The 14,517-nt window shown below is 39.2% G+C and overlaps 1 long non-coding RNA gene across 14 annotated transcripts in view; it reads right to left on the reverse strand.

Annotated features, from left to right (window-relative positions):
- The window catches only part of LOC101751220, a 73,773-nt gene that overhangs the window by 27,770 nt on the left and 31,486 nt on the right, over window positions 1-14,517 (reverse strand). For 10 of the 14 annotated variants that reach the window (XR_005859294.2, XR_005859292.2, XR_005859299.2 and 7 more), the window contains 2 exons: window positions 6,793-7,024; window positions 2,838-2,991 (listed from right to left, as the gene is read on the reverse strand). This is a non-coding gene — a long non-coding RNA (uncharacterized LOC101751220). The remainder of the gene's footprint in view (window positions 1-2,837; window positions 2,992-6,792; window positions 7,025-14,517) is intronic. The other 4 variants (XR_005859291.2, XR_005859290.2, XR_005859295.2 and 1 more) reach the window with 2 other exon arrangements.

Below are 14,517 nucleotides of genomic sequence, written 5' to 3' on the forward strand. Positions count from 1 at the left end.
ATCTTTTTAGGGACAGGTTGTTCAACAGTCTCTGTACCTCTGATTCTGATTCCAAATGACAAGAAATGAAGGTATGATAAGGCTGGAGGGGTAGAGAAGGAGAAGCTGGAGTGAGGAGTCTGGGGTCTGTAATGATATTAATTGAATATAAGAGCTGAAATTAAATAGAGTTGAAGTTTTATTCATTTGTAAAAGCTTCTGTCTCTGTAGTTAGTTTGGATTAACTGTCAGACTCTTCACTGGCATAAAAGATTGCAGTGGGTTGATAATGAGGCTTTATTACAGATCTTCATTTGGTTAAAAAAAATAACTCCCCTAGAACTGCCTAGAATTGTGCCTAGTGTCAGCCAGAGACCTTTTTTCAATGGCATTCACATTTCACTAAAACTTTGGGATTACATTTTTCCCATCACCATTAAGAGTGCAAAATATGAAGACAAAAACCACACTAGCGTATGAAATATAGGACAGCATTTTCTTAACATTGCCTACATACAGATCTTCTGAAGTCAAAAGCCTCACTAAAAGCTGTGAAATGAAAGTCAGTGGAATTAATATTCATTCGTGCTTACTCTCCTTTTGTCCTTCCTCTTCTATTCTGTTCCCTCTTCCTTGTGGGTTTTTTTTTTTTTTTCCAGCTCCTTTAAGAAGGCTTGCAGATTAATTACCTTGTATTTCTTGCCTGTTTTTCTCATCACGTTGAGAATTGGGAAGCTACATACCAAAACTTTGGATTTGCCTAAATGGCTATCCAATTGGAAGGAAACACCGAGAGGAACCATCTACACATCGGACAACTGTATGGTTCTGCAGTCTAGGCAGGCAGGAAATATAAATAATCAGCATGCACAGTGGGTTAATAAATACATGTTGTTTGATGAGTATGTGATGAGTAGCATCCTTACAAAATGGCCATTATCAAACTGCAACAGTTTATACAGGCTAAAGTGCTCAAAATTAATGAGGCATTTGTTCTCAGGGAACAATTATTAAGAAAATGTTTTCGTTTTTTTTTTTTTTTTAAACACAATGAATCAAGTGGATTAATTAATACCAAACGACCTCATTTTTGCAAGGATGTTCTATGCTTTCATTCTGAATTCTGCTGCTTTAGTCTACAGAGGGGTTTAATAACTATGGAACAGATTAATAACTATGGCACATCAAACAACAGATCTGCTTTGACAGCAACAGAGAGCCATGCACTGCTGTGCAAGATGTACAGTTTGTAGCTAGAGTGAAAGAGTCTTAAATTTCTAAAGTTCAAAGCCACTTCTCTGACATGGAGAGTAGAGGAAAGAGTCTTATAAAAGGTTTAGATTGGATGCAGGACTTGACTTTGTCTTGACAACTAAGCTGTCTGAATTGCTATGTTCTGTAGAAGCACAGGAGCCAGTAGCTTCAGGCAGAGAATGAGCTATTTGCTGTCAACAGCTCTTCTCTGTTAGGGGAGGTCTGCACCAGAGGCATAACCAGAGTGCAGACCTGAAACAGAGTGGGGCAGAGAGATGAAACGACATGGAAAGAAAGATGGAGAAGATACCATGAAGAAGATCTGCAGACACCCATTCACAATTTGTTTTCCACTCTAATACCTCTCCAGAAGCCAGTAAACGAAGATATAAACACCATACAACTACCAGATGGGTAATTTACTTGCTGAACTAAAACATATTATTAGCTCTGTTCAATTCCTAGAAGAAAGCAGTAAAGTGGTTACTGATTCATTGTGCAAGCTAATGGCTTTGAAAGGCCCCTAACAGTTTATGTTGAGTCAGTCTCCAGTGAAACCGTAAAAGGAAGGCCTATCAGGAAGCACTTTCCCAGAGCACAGTGGTGAACTCTTATCCGCTTTCCCTCTTGCAAAATTAAGTAAAAAAATAAATACTCAGAGCTGGGATACAACAGTCTGCAGCCCCAATTCCATCAAAATAAATAGGTTCGTGTTCCTTGCTTCAAAGCTATTCCTAGAATATTTTCTATAACACCATCATTCTTTGCTCTTTCAGAATGATAACCACCAAGTCTCTGGTGAGTGCATAACCCAGCACTCTCATTCCCTGTAATAACCACCAGATTTTGCAAGACAGTAAAATCCCGAATAATTATCTGAGCAGACATTTGCTGCATCTCTTCCTGTGTTATGCAGCCAGGAATATCCTCCCCAGGGCAGGCGACATGCCACTGATTACTCCTAAGGGATGGCAAATTAAGGGGTTTGACTCACATTCCAGTATGAACCTGGAGGTCTGGAGTCTTGCTTTGCTCCTGTGTTTGCCCACCCATCACTGGTGGTCAGCTGCAGAAAGACAATCAGTTGTGTATCCACTGGCTGATGTCTAACCTTGAATTTTCACTCAATCTCAGAGGCTTCACCAATCAAGCACACACCACATTACGTTTGACAGTGCAAGAGTGAGAAAAGACCACTCTAAAAGAGTGGTCAGGCACTGGAATGGGCTGCCCAGGGAGGTGGTGGAGTCACTGACCCTGGAGGTGTTCAAGGAACGTTTGGACGTTGTGTTGAGGGACATGGTTTAGTGAGAACCATTGGTGATGGGTGAATGGTTGGACTGGGTGATCCTGTGGGTCTTTTCCAACCTTAGTGATTCTATGATTCTATGATTCTAAATTAACTTCTATGAAAAGCATGCACACTAATTCCAATCACACTCTGCAGGAGTGAAAAAAATACTTGAGGCGTGATAAAGCTTGGTTCCTTATGCACATCCCAGTCCCTCTGTCCCTCACTGTCATTCACAGCCTGGTTCATTTGCATCTTGAATATAATTATACTCAGAGCAAGATCATGGTGCATGAATTCATTCTGTATTTACCTTTTGGTCTCCCATCAGCTCACACACCAGAGGCAGTTTCAAAAGCGATGATGCTTTAACACCTCCACATCAGGTTTCTTCTCACCCTGTAGTAACTCTGCAGGGACTTGGGGTTTTGTCAGGATGAGATTCTCTGTCAAACATCTCAGCATAGCTGTAATTATGAAGCCACTTACTTAGAACAGTTTTTGACACACATTCACTACTTTATAGATGCCTTGAAGATAACTGCTTAATTACCTTAAAAGTAAATCTGAAATGGGAAGAGACTGGACTGCTACAGCAGTCATATTTCACTTTAATGAAAAGAGATACAGACGCGTTTTAGAAGTAAACATGCTATAGAGATTTAATTAGTATGGCCACTTAGGCTGATTGAAAAATGAATGAATATTGGTCACCTTACTGTGGGCAAAAGTGGCTTTCCTCTTGAAAAATAATTATGTTTTTCTGTCCAGCTGCATCAGAGTAGGTGGGAGAGCTTAGATTGATTTCCTTGGTCAAAAGATGCCAAGAATATGGAGGTAGATCTGTTTATTTAATTTGGGCTCATTTTTAAATAGAAAAATACCATCTTGAAATAAAGCCAAAGGTAAATTCAGTATTCAATTTGGATATCTGAATATTTTCCTTCACTTTTTTGTGGCCAAAACTATTTACTAGGTTGAATCTGAACTGGAAAAGCAGCTTACATCTCCTTCTGCAGCTCAGTTTTTAATTGAATGTACTACTGCTACAAAACAATGTCATTCTTGATACTGAATATTATACGTGCTTGAGTGGGTAAGGTTGGACCAAATTACCTCCAGAAGTCCCTTTGAACTTCAACCGTTCTATGAGTCTGTGATTCTGCCTCTATTAGGAGCATAAATAAATAATTGAAAATTCATTATGTTCACAACCATTTTCAACAGTTATACAACCGTACTACATTTTGCTATGAAAAACAGTATCTAGTATTCTACAGAGATATGGCATCAAATGGACAGCCTGTCTTGACAAATCAGAAAGCAATAATGGCTCGAGTGGTTGGGAGAAAAGTTATTACTTGTGCTTGCCTTTCTGTTGCCAGCATGTTTCCATACTTATTTTCATTCTAAGCATCAAAAGAGCTTATTTTTATCTTGAGGCATCTCTTTTTCTACACCCAGAGCAAATGCTAAACAAGACCATGGCCTCCTTCAAGAGCTTATAAAACAGATGAGACATAACTATCTTCTTTCCTGTTTGTCAGCACCGGGACGGGAGGTTTTCAGGTTGAAATTCTGGTCTTTTGGCTCTATAATATCTATAAAGAGAGATATAATAGCCAGGAAACTGCATAAGTGAGAACACTGAACCAGGGATTGAACACACTGTCACCCTGCTGTCCCAGTGCCGTGTTAATGACCTTTTGATGCAGCATTTCACATCTTAGTTCCTCATTTTGAATGGGGTTAAAGCTGAATTAGTCAGTCAGTTTAAATAGAAAATAATTAAAAATACATTCAAAAGATTCTCTAAGGCCAACATACCTGAAAACACCGGGAAAGATTTTAAATAGCTCCAAGCAGAATGTGAACTTTGTGGCGTTCTTTGTATAATGTCTATGATAGTTATCTTACATTTATAGTCTGACTTCCCAAACCAAGACCCATTTGAAATGTCACCAAGGATCTAAAATGTCTCAGTTTAATAACAAGAAAATGAGCACTGAGAGGTCACCAGAGGTATGCAGCTGTGGCAGTGTGCTGACCTCCAGAATATGTTATTTGAAATCATCAGATAAGGTTTTGTCACTTCAGAACTGAACACTCTGTTAGCGTGAATATAAACAAAGGAAGCATGATAAAAAAAAGTGTTTACTAAGCAAAAGCTGAGCATCAGCCTGTTTGAGGGAAGCTGACAGTCTGTCCTTCCCACTGGGAGTTGCTAAATGCATCAAATATTCATCCATACAGCTCTATGCAGTAGTGGAGGCAATGCTGCAACTCGAAGCAGCATCCTAGAACTTACTGATTTTAAACAGGAGAGCCCTGGTCTTGCACTATGTGACCCAGTGCAGAAAAAGCCTGGTCCGGGAGGTATAGGTAAAAAGGAAAGATGTGGATAAAAAAAGGAAAAAAAAAGAAAAAAATCTGACCTCTCCAGAACTGAATGTCATTGTCTAACTAGAGCTCCTGCAATGGGAAATACAGCACCGGAGGCAGAGCTCTGGCCTGGGTTGGAAGACCAAGATAAGCGCATAGATGGGTTTTTATGCACCTTTCATGATTCAAGTCTTCCAGGCCAGTGCCCACAATCACCTGAAAATCATACCATAAAACTCTTGGCCAATACATCTGATAAGCACAGAAACTGGAATTTTCTCAAGATAGGATGAAGATGACAGACTATGCCAAATAGATGTTGAAGCTGGCAAGTATCTTGTGGGGAGAAAAGTGAGAATGATAATTAAAATAGTATCACAATACGTATGTACATATAAACCAAATGAAGCTTTCAGGAGTTGCTTTCATTCTGGAATATCCCAGGTTTTTGTGCTTCTTTTTGCCATCTTCAAATATCCTGTTTAAAGCAAAGTAATACTTTCCTTTATAGATATCCATCAGATAATTAAGGTTATTATCTTCCATGTTTTGGTATCACACACTTAAGAAAAAATATTTACAAAGCACCTCAAAATCTGCCTGTGAAGGTACAGAAATCCTAATTTATGGAGTTCTGGGATATCTGTACCCTGCCTGAATTGATTGAGGTGATATAAACAAAGCAGAGCTGGAAAGCATTTTATGTCTTGTCGGGTTAGAACTACTTTAAAATGCAGGGTTTTTTTCATCAGGTACTAACACAGGAAATAAAACTAATTTCCTTTTATATTTAGTCATGATAGAACAAACTGAAATTATTGCCTGTAAAAACATGACTAGACTGCAAAGCTGCTGACTAGGCGTTACCTATAGAAGGTGTACAGCTTCTAAGACTTAGAGTAACATTCATCTTCCATCTTCACACAGGCTCATGAAGCTATCAGGATGCTCATGTCATAGGGTATCAAGCAGCAAAATTCTTTCTAATGAAGGATTGTACCTGTTCTCAGTCATTGGTCAGGTGTGAAATCACTAACATCCATTTGAAATAAAAGATTAAACCATGCGTAGCTTTGGACAAGCATATCTGAGTTTGTATGGGAGAGCATGACTTGCCAATGGCAACTTTGCCCTGTTGTACATCAGATAATCAACAATTCTGTATATCTCACTTGCTTATATGCAGAAAAAGATTACCATAAGTCACTCCTGGCCAGCTGGAATGATCTTCCTATAATACAATGCCATTACTCAATTCTGTGAAAATTATAGCTTAATAATTCTGGACAATACCTCCAAAATAAAGGTACTGAAATACTTGCTGAACAACTTTCTTATAGATACATACAGTGGCTTATGTAATACTTGCACATTTGAGCTACCAAAGGGTTTATTACTGATGGTCAACACTGAATATATGATCTTGTCACTTGCTCGTGGTTCACTGTCTATAGTGTAAGTAAGGAGAATATCAGCATTATGGACCTAATATTCTGTTCCTCATCAGGAGGAAGGTCTCCTCAACACACAGGAAACTGGAATTGTATAATCTTTTTAAAAGATCACTGTCCCTGAAGGTGTTCTCACAGAAAGAGAGAAAATCAAGAAACTCACAGATGTGGCACTGAGGGGCATGGTTAGTGGCATGGTAGCGATGGGTTAACAGTTGGACTAGTCAGTGGTCTTTTCCAACCTTAATGATCCTATATGAATGTAAATTTAATTTTCACTTAACAAATACTAAGTAGTGTTAGCATATTCACATTTTTTCATAAGCAGCCAGAGTTGTAGCTCAATGCACCAACTGTTCAGATGAAATCTTTTTTACAAATTGGCATTCAAATACACAAACAGACAAAAAAGTAAGATAGCACTTTCAAACTCACCTTTACAAGGGACTCCAAGGCCTGGTGGATCTAGCTGGTGGTCAGATCTTAGTGCTGTGGGTGCCCAGGACATTTGGAAATACAGCCCCCATATATTCATCGCAATGAACAGCCAAATGGAGTGGAATCAGCATAGCAACAGTTTAGTGTCAAGCAGACATCAGATACAAAGTGAGATCTCAGGAACGTGTATCTCCCCATGGTGAGTCCATGTATTTCTCGTGCTTTCCAGCTGATGGTCAAACAACAAAACAGATGTTTGGATGAAGGCATCTTTGCAAGAGCTGGACTTGAGCAGTTCTCCAGCACAGTGTGTCAGCAGAGATTATCATAGAAACATAGAATCATTTGAGTTGGAAGGGTCTTTCAAAGGTGATCTAGTCTAACTCCCCTGTAATAAACAGGGACACCTACAGCTTGATCCGGTGCTCAGAGCCTGGTCCAGCCTGACCTTGAATATGTCTGTGGGCAGTGCATCCACCACCTCTCTGAGCAACCTGTCTCAGTGCTTCACCACTCTTTTTGTCCAAAACATCTTCCTTATACCTAAATCCTCTCTCTTTTAGTTTGAAAACATTTCCCAACAGACCTTGCTAACGTGTCTGTCCCCTTCTTTCTTACCGACCCCCTACAGATACCAAAGGCTTGCTATAAAGGTCTCCCCAGAACCTTTTTTTTTCCAGGCTGTACAGCCTCAGCTCACTCAGGCTGTCCTTATGGGAGGTGTATTCCATCCCTTGGATCTGGATCATACCTGTGGATGGTACAACCCTAGAGAAGCTATATCTGAAAAAAAGAAATACAATCTTCATCCATCAATCCATCATTTAAAGATTCAAAACTAGTCTTAGCTAGCCAATCTTACAGCATCTGTGAATGGATGCATCGCAGCAATGACACAAAGCAGGTAATCAGAAATGTCATGGCCTTGTCAGAAAACAGTACACGTACAAATCTGCACTGCCCTCATTTTACTCTTAACACCTTGAGAAAAAAAAAAGAACTGCACCTTCTGAAAATCTCTCAGATAGTGCTATATATACAGCCCTATCAACTGACATTCCTAAATGTACATCACTAATTTTACCTGAAAGCTGTAAGGTAATACTTCATGATGATATCTGGAAGAGGGCAACTGTTCCCACATGCTTATGCTGCTCAAAAGCCCACAGGTGTAAAGGATGATCCTAACAGCTTTGTAAATTAAACAGCAGCTGTCATTTGATTGAACTCAAGCTCAACAACCACTAAAGCTGTTTAATAGAATAACAAAACAATGATAATCTTTGGTTGATGAACAAAGTAATACTTTAAAAATTCAACATATCCAAGAGGCCAGGACTATGGGTGTATTCTCCCTATCCTGAGCTGTATATTCAGTGTGCATATATGTTCTCTCATGCTGGAGAACAACTGATCTGTCTGCATCAGCCCGAAGATCCCCTCCTCTGTTTCACAAATGAGGTTTTCAGTTCAGTCAAAAGAACATCTTGAAAAGACAATGCTCCTCTACCCATTACAGTGACGTCTACAGAAATGGAAAACAAGAGGGGAAAACAGGTTACCCTGGTAAACCCTCCGCACCTTGAGCAGCCCACAGCAGTACTTCGAATATGGCTTCACTCTCTCTTATAAAATGTGCTCATTTTGATTATTAACTATCTTATTCATTTTGCAGCACAATTCACTATTTTGTCCCCTATTTTCCCTACAAGATAAATGCCTGCTTTTTCTTCCACTTGTTTCTAGGTGACTCCATTGGTAGCTTAGGAGACACTCCTGATTTTTGCCCCCCCAACATATTAAAAAAAAATACAACACAAAGCCACCTAGAATGAGAAGCATAATTTCCTCAGTATTGTTCAGATTTATGAATTACTTGGTTCTCTGAATATTTTTACTTGGCCTTTTTCCATTATTGCATTATATCTGCAACGATATTATCTTTGCAGGAAGAAAAACAGAAGGGAAGTCAGGAATATCTTTTGGCCATTCACGTGAAGCTTTAATAATTTTCTTTAATTTTTTCTCAGTGTCACCATTAAGAGTATAGTTTCCTGAGTGTAAGTTGTTTCCAGAAAACAAAGCTATATTTTATTACAATATGAGATTACAGTTTATTTTCTGCTGTAAGTCAGGGCACATAAAATATTAAAAACATTTTTCCAATCTAAGCACTGAGGTATTGTTAATCTTCTGCAGTTTTGTAGTGATTTTAAAAGGTCACAGTCTTCTTTGTAAACTTTATAATACAGTGCGCTGGCATCTTTCCACCATCCAATACAACGCAGCTCTCTCTGAAGTCAAGTGGAGCAACACCTATTTCTACAAGCTTTAGGGTCTCTTCCCTGTGAGTATTGATGTTTTTTATCACTCTCTTATGTTTGGGATCTCATTTTATTTCCTGCCTCATTTTAATGGGACAGTAAAGGTACTGTCAATGCAGAATATCTCTCTACTAATAAAAAGAAAGCATTTGTCATTTTGGTTAGCTATTATACCTTGTTATTTCTGTGCTGAGGGAGTAATACCAATCTTTCCATATGGCCAAAGTAGCTCCTTAAAAGAGATTTCTGAATAAGAGAGCTTTGTCTTTCTCACTGGCATTATATTGCATTTGAGTTTTGTTTTCTCTTTTGGTTTCATTCCAAGAACTTTTAAAGTCAGAGTAAAATACCATAGAGATAAAAATTAAGTGTATCTAACATACCTTCCATTCTAATATAAAGGTATTTACAACAAAAATCAATGCATTCATGTAAAATGAAACTGTGTAAGACAAGAGCATAGCCACAAATTAAGGCCTAATAGGTGAATTATTATGTTATTTAAATGATGTGCTGTCAGCCAGATATTTAGCACCTTTGTAGTGTATGCATAACACTTAAGAGTAGCTCTAAAACCCTGACTGCAAATGTTACATCAGCTTCAGTGGAAGAAGCAATTAGACTTCTGGCCATATAACAAACAGAGCTATGCAGCTTGCTAGACAACACACATTTGGGTAAAAAAAAAAGGAAGTCTGTCTCCTTGCAATCACAACAGCTTCTGATCTGCAGGAAAACTACTCACATCTCCAACAGTCATAGGATCCCACGTGTTAGCTGGGGCATCAAAAGAAGCATAGCCAGCAGGGCAAGAGAGATGACTGTCCCTCTCTACTTTGCTTTTGTGAGGCCTCAACTGCAGTACTGCATTCAGCTCTGGGGCTGTCACTGTAAGGGTATGGAGCTGTTGTATTGGGTCCAGAGGAAATCGTGAGGATGATCAGAGCGCCTCTCCTGTGGAGAGTCTGAGTTGGGGTTGCTCAGCCTGGAGAAGAGAAGGCTATGGGGAGACCTTATAGTGGTCTTTCAGAACCTAACAGTCTACAGGAAGAATGGAGAGGGACATTTCATCAGGGAGTGTAGTGATAGAACAAGGGGTAATGGTTTAAAGCTAATTGAGGGTATATTTAGATTTGATATCAGGATGAAATTCTTCATGATGAAGGTGGGAAGGCACTTAACAGGCTGCCCAGAGAAGCTGTGGATGTCCCATTCCTAGAAGTGTTCAAGGCCAGGCTGGATGGGGCTTTTGGCAATGTGATCTAGTGGAAGATGTCTCTGCCCATGGAGGGAGTTGGATACAGATGGTCTTTAAGGTCATTTTCAACCCATACCATTCTATGATTTTGTGTCTAGTGGTCTTATTGACGTTTTGGGACTCCTCTTTTCCAGGCCTTCCATAAAAAGGGAAAGATGGTCACTGCTACACAAATTTAGAACTGATGAGTTAGATAAGAGATGAGAAACAGACACAACCCTGCTACCTCAGCCTGACAGTGGTCCAACTATCATCAGGATTCAGATATGTGCAGTTGAGATGCATTCATGAGAGGTCTCTTACTACTACTTAGCTCAGCATAAACAATGAATTTTGAACACCGTGTAAGAAACACTGAGGAAACGACCAGGCTGGCAAACACATGGCAATTGACAAGAAATGAGTTTGTGTGCCAGGCTTATGTAAATGTCTACAAAACATTAATTAATTTTGGGGTACACTTCTCTGAAATGGCAGAAGGAATTGCAGAGGTTGCATTTCATCAACAAAGCTTTTGCTTATCCTTTCTAATTAGCAGATAAGAGGCAATGAGCCACATGAAAAAAATATTGTATTTAGGGATTATATACTCTTACAGTTAACTGTTTTGCTTATTGAATGAAATACTATAGTCGACAAAGAAAAGATGAAGTTGTTGAGATCAGTGGCATGAAAGCAGGAATGAGGGAATTAGCATAGCTACTCCCTGACATTTTGCTTACTGCAAATTCTTAGTGCCACAGAAGGTAATGGCATTTTAAATACTTCAACCGCAAATCTGAAAGAAAAATGCAGCAGCTTCCAGAAACAGCTGAATGAGATGTTTTGTGGGTGATGTGTGAATTCTGTCCCTCTGGATCTGTTGATTAACCTGAAAGATAAACTGCAAAACAGAATGAATCCTATAGAATATATTTGTGAAGGGCCTAATCAAAGCTCATCGAGGTGGGTATGAAAGACTGCTGTTTCCTTTAGCAGCCTTGCCATGCGGCACTAAATTAATTTCTTCTGTATCCTTGTTTCTCTGTTTGTCTGCTACAAACATTCTAGCTATTCTAGGACTGAAAACTGGGGTAAGTTAATATTCAGAGAAAGTGAATTGTGAACCTATTATAATATGGCTCCATAAGTACTTAATTTTAGTACTAACAATTGTTTTCCTTATCATTAAGGAATGTGGAGATATTTCTGATAACTAAAAATTGTAGTATGAAAATCAGAGAAAATTTATTAGCTGCCTCTGGGTAGAGACAATATTCAGCATATTGTTTTGTATTTATATCAAGGCCAGTTACATGTTCATGTACTATCCATAAACACAAAATGAATTTCTGCTTATTCTGACCTATTTTCCTTCGTTACATAATTATTTGACCTGTATCTAGCATTTCAGTTTGTCCAGTATGACTCATACTGAATTTCCATGGTTAGAGCAATTTCAGATGTTGCTGTTGACACTTTTGGCCTTCCAATTAATACATACCCATTTTAAGACCTTCTTGCTGCAGCTGAAAAAAAAAGGATTTACCACACCATGTGATTATGAACCCAAATAAAAATATACTACATGGTATTCCTTGTGAAAAGGGGAGAGTAGAGATAATATACATGTAATGATAAAGAATGAAAAGGCTCTGGAACCTGATATTGAATAGCTTTTCTCCAATCAATACCTGTGGCAGTGGGAAGTCATTTTCAGTGTCACTGTCTGTAGGGCTTCCTAAGTTCCTGTGTTAACATACAGTCAGAAAAAAAAAACATCTCTGCCTTCCAGGAGAATGATAGTGTTTATCCCTGCAAGAAATGTGTGCCCAAATGCCAAAAGAAGTTTTCTCAGCTGATAGAAAAAAGCACACTTACATTTCTATTCCAGTCTTACTGGCTTGGTGAGGGATGAAAGTTTGATCCATTCTTTTTCTATGGCAAAAGGCATATCTGCATCACTATGTAAGTCCAATGGCCAATAGATCATAGTTGTACATATAGAAATAGCATATCGTAACTACTTGACTTCAGCACCATTCTCCATCCAGTTAGTTATTTTAGTGTTACTTGCAGCATCATAATTCACTTGATCAGATCTTATTTTTGTTACTATGGAAATAATACTGGAAAATAATACTGGACCTTTCCACTGCTTTGAGGAAAGCTTTGTGTAATAGTGAAGATACCTACCAAGAACCTTGACATGGTGTCCCATGGAGAACAGACTCTCTCCCCTAAGCCCCACTGTGTAACATGTTTTGGGAAAGGATTTTCCAGACCATGGGGAAGGATGCTGAGTGTTGTGCATGCACCCTTCCTCCTCAGCCTACCACACAGATACTGTTGACTGCATCCCATTGCACGCTTGGGTAAAAGGGAAGATTACTCATGTTCACACCCACTTTGAAGTAATGAAAACATGAAAGAGAAAGGGAATTAGACACTTGGAAGCAAATTCTGTTAAGAAAATAGAAACACCACATTTAATGAAATTGTATCATCACTGGAACTCTCAGAAAAGACATGCGGAGTCAGAGACTGTGCACTACTGCAGAGACTGCTGGAAGCAATGAATGACAGTGCACAACATGCAAGAAGAAATCTTATGTCAGCTCAATCAGGAATAAAAAGCTACGTACAGAGGGTATATGCAAATACATTTTAATCTGGGGATTCTTTATCTAGAAGAAAAGCAATGGGGAAGCTTATCTACCAAATGAGAAAAAAATAGTAATAATAAAAAAGCCAACCAGAAAAATTGTCTTCTCTTTCATTTTGGTGTGAAAGCTTTCTCCTAGAGAAAAGAGTCCAGAGCACGGAGTGTGTCTATTTTAAGTACCTGCAGTGTTAAGGTTTGAAACTTGTGACATTTGAAAAGAAAAAAAAAAAAAAAAAGGAAAAATTTCACTGGTTTGGAAAAGCATATTACATCTATCTATGCATTATTCATTATCAAGTGCTTGCCTTTCTTTGTGCTGCAGTGGTTTTAAGTAGGATGCTAATCCCATGCCTGCTATTATTTGTCAGCAAAATCAAAGGTCGCCAGATGAGAAGAACAAATTAGATATCCTGAATCGTCCAGGCAGAAGTGGAGGTTTTGGCAAAGGTAGAACTTCTTTATCCCAGGAAGGTCTGGTACACTGGGTCCTACCCATGCCCTGGGTCCACAGCCATATTTCAGTTTCCCAAATGAACAAGCACCTGGTGCATGCCCCATTAAGAGCTGTAAGAGTCACCCTTCACAGCAGAGAAGGTTGACTAGATAACCTTTAAGGCTCCCTTCCAACTCAAACAATTCTATGATTCTAACTACATAAAGCCAAAAAACTACTCTGCTCTGGGAAAAGCACCTCCTTCTGAAACACCCCAGTCATGCACCTACTTTCCATAGCTGAACAAAACCTTTCTCACCACCTGCATAATTTGACCATGACATCAAAGTTTGGTGCCTGTTCAAACCATCGTGTAAGTGGTACCCTTCAGTCAGGCTGTCCTCAAAGATCTAGGTGAGCCAACTGCAGCTGCCACTTTACTTCTGTCATCCTTCATGTCTTAATTCTTCCTCTCACCTACAGTTTTCTTCCAGAAAAAAATGCAGAAAGCTCTCTACAGGGAGAGATCTCAAGGGATAGGATTAAGTGCAGAAGAACTGCTTCACTCGTAGCTTCTTGAGCAGACAAGTTACTGAGTCAAAAACCAGCTGCGGTTTTCATTACGGTTTTGCTAACCACCCCTGTAAAGTGCATTGCGCTCAAAAAGCACTGGATAAAATATAGATGCCGTTGCTACTATTTTCCGTTAGCTGTCTCAAGGTGAGTATAAATGTGGCCCTAAATTTGGCTGGCACAACTATATACCCTCAGTTTACCTTCAATTGATGGTACCTGGATTACTAATCATTAGTGATCCCACCTGGAAATTTCTATTCCCCTATGAGACAACTTACACAAAGGTAGGAATTAAGATAAGAAGGAAGAATAGTGCAGAGGGATCATAGAATCACAGAATCATAGAATGGCCTGGGTTGAAAAGGACCACAATGATCATCCAGTTTCAACTCCCCTGCTATGTGTAGGGTTGCCAACCACCAGACCAGGCTGCCCAGAGCCACATCCAGCCTGGCCTTGCATGCCTCCAGGGATGGGGCATCCACAA

Source organism: Gallus gallus, chromosome 4 (assembly GCF_016699485.2).
Source record: "Gallus gallus isolate bGalGal1 chromosome 4, bGalGal1.mat.broiler.GRCg7b, whole genome shotgun sequence".
Classification (NCBI taxonomy): Eukaryota; Metazoa; Chordata; class Aves; order Galliformes; family Phasianidae; genus Gallus; species Gallus gallus.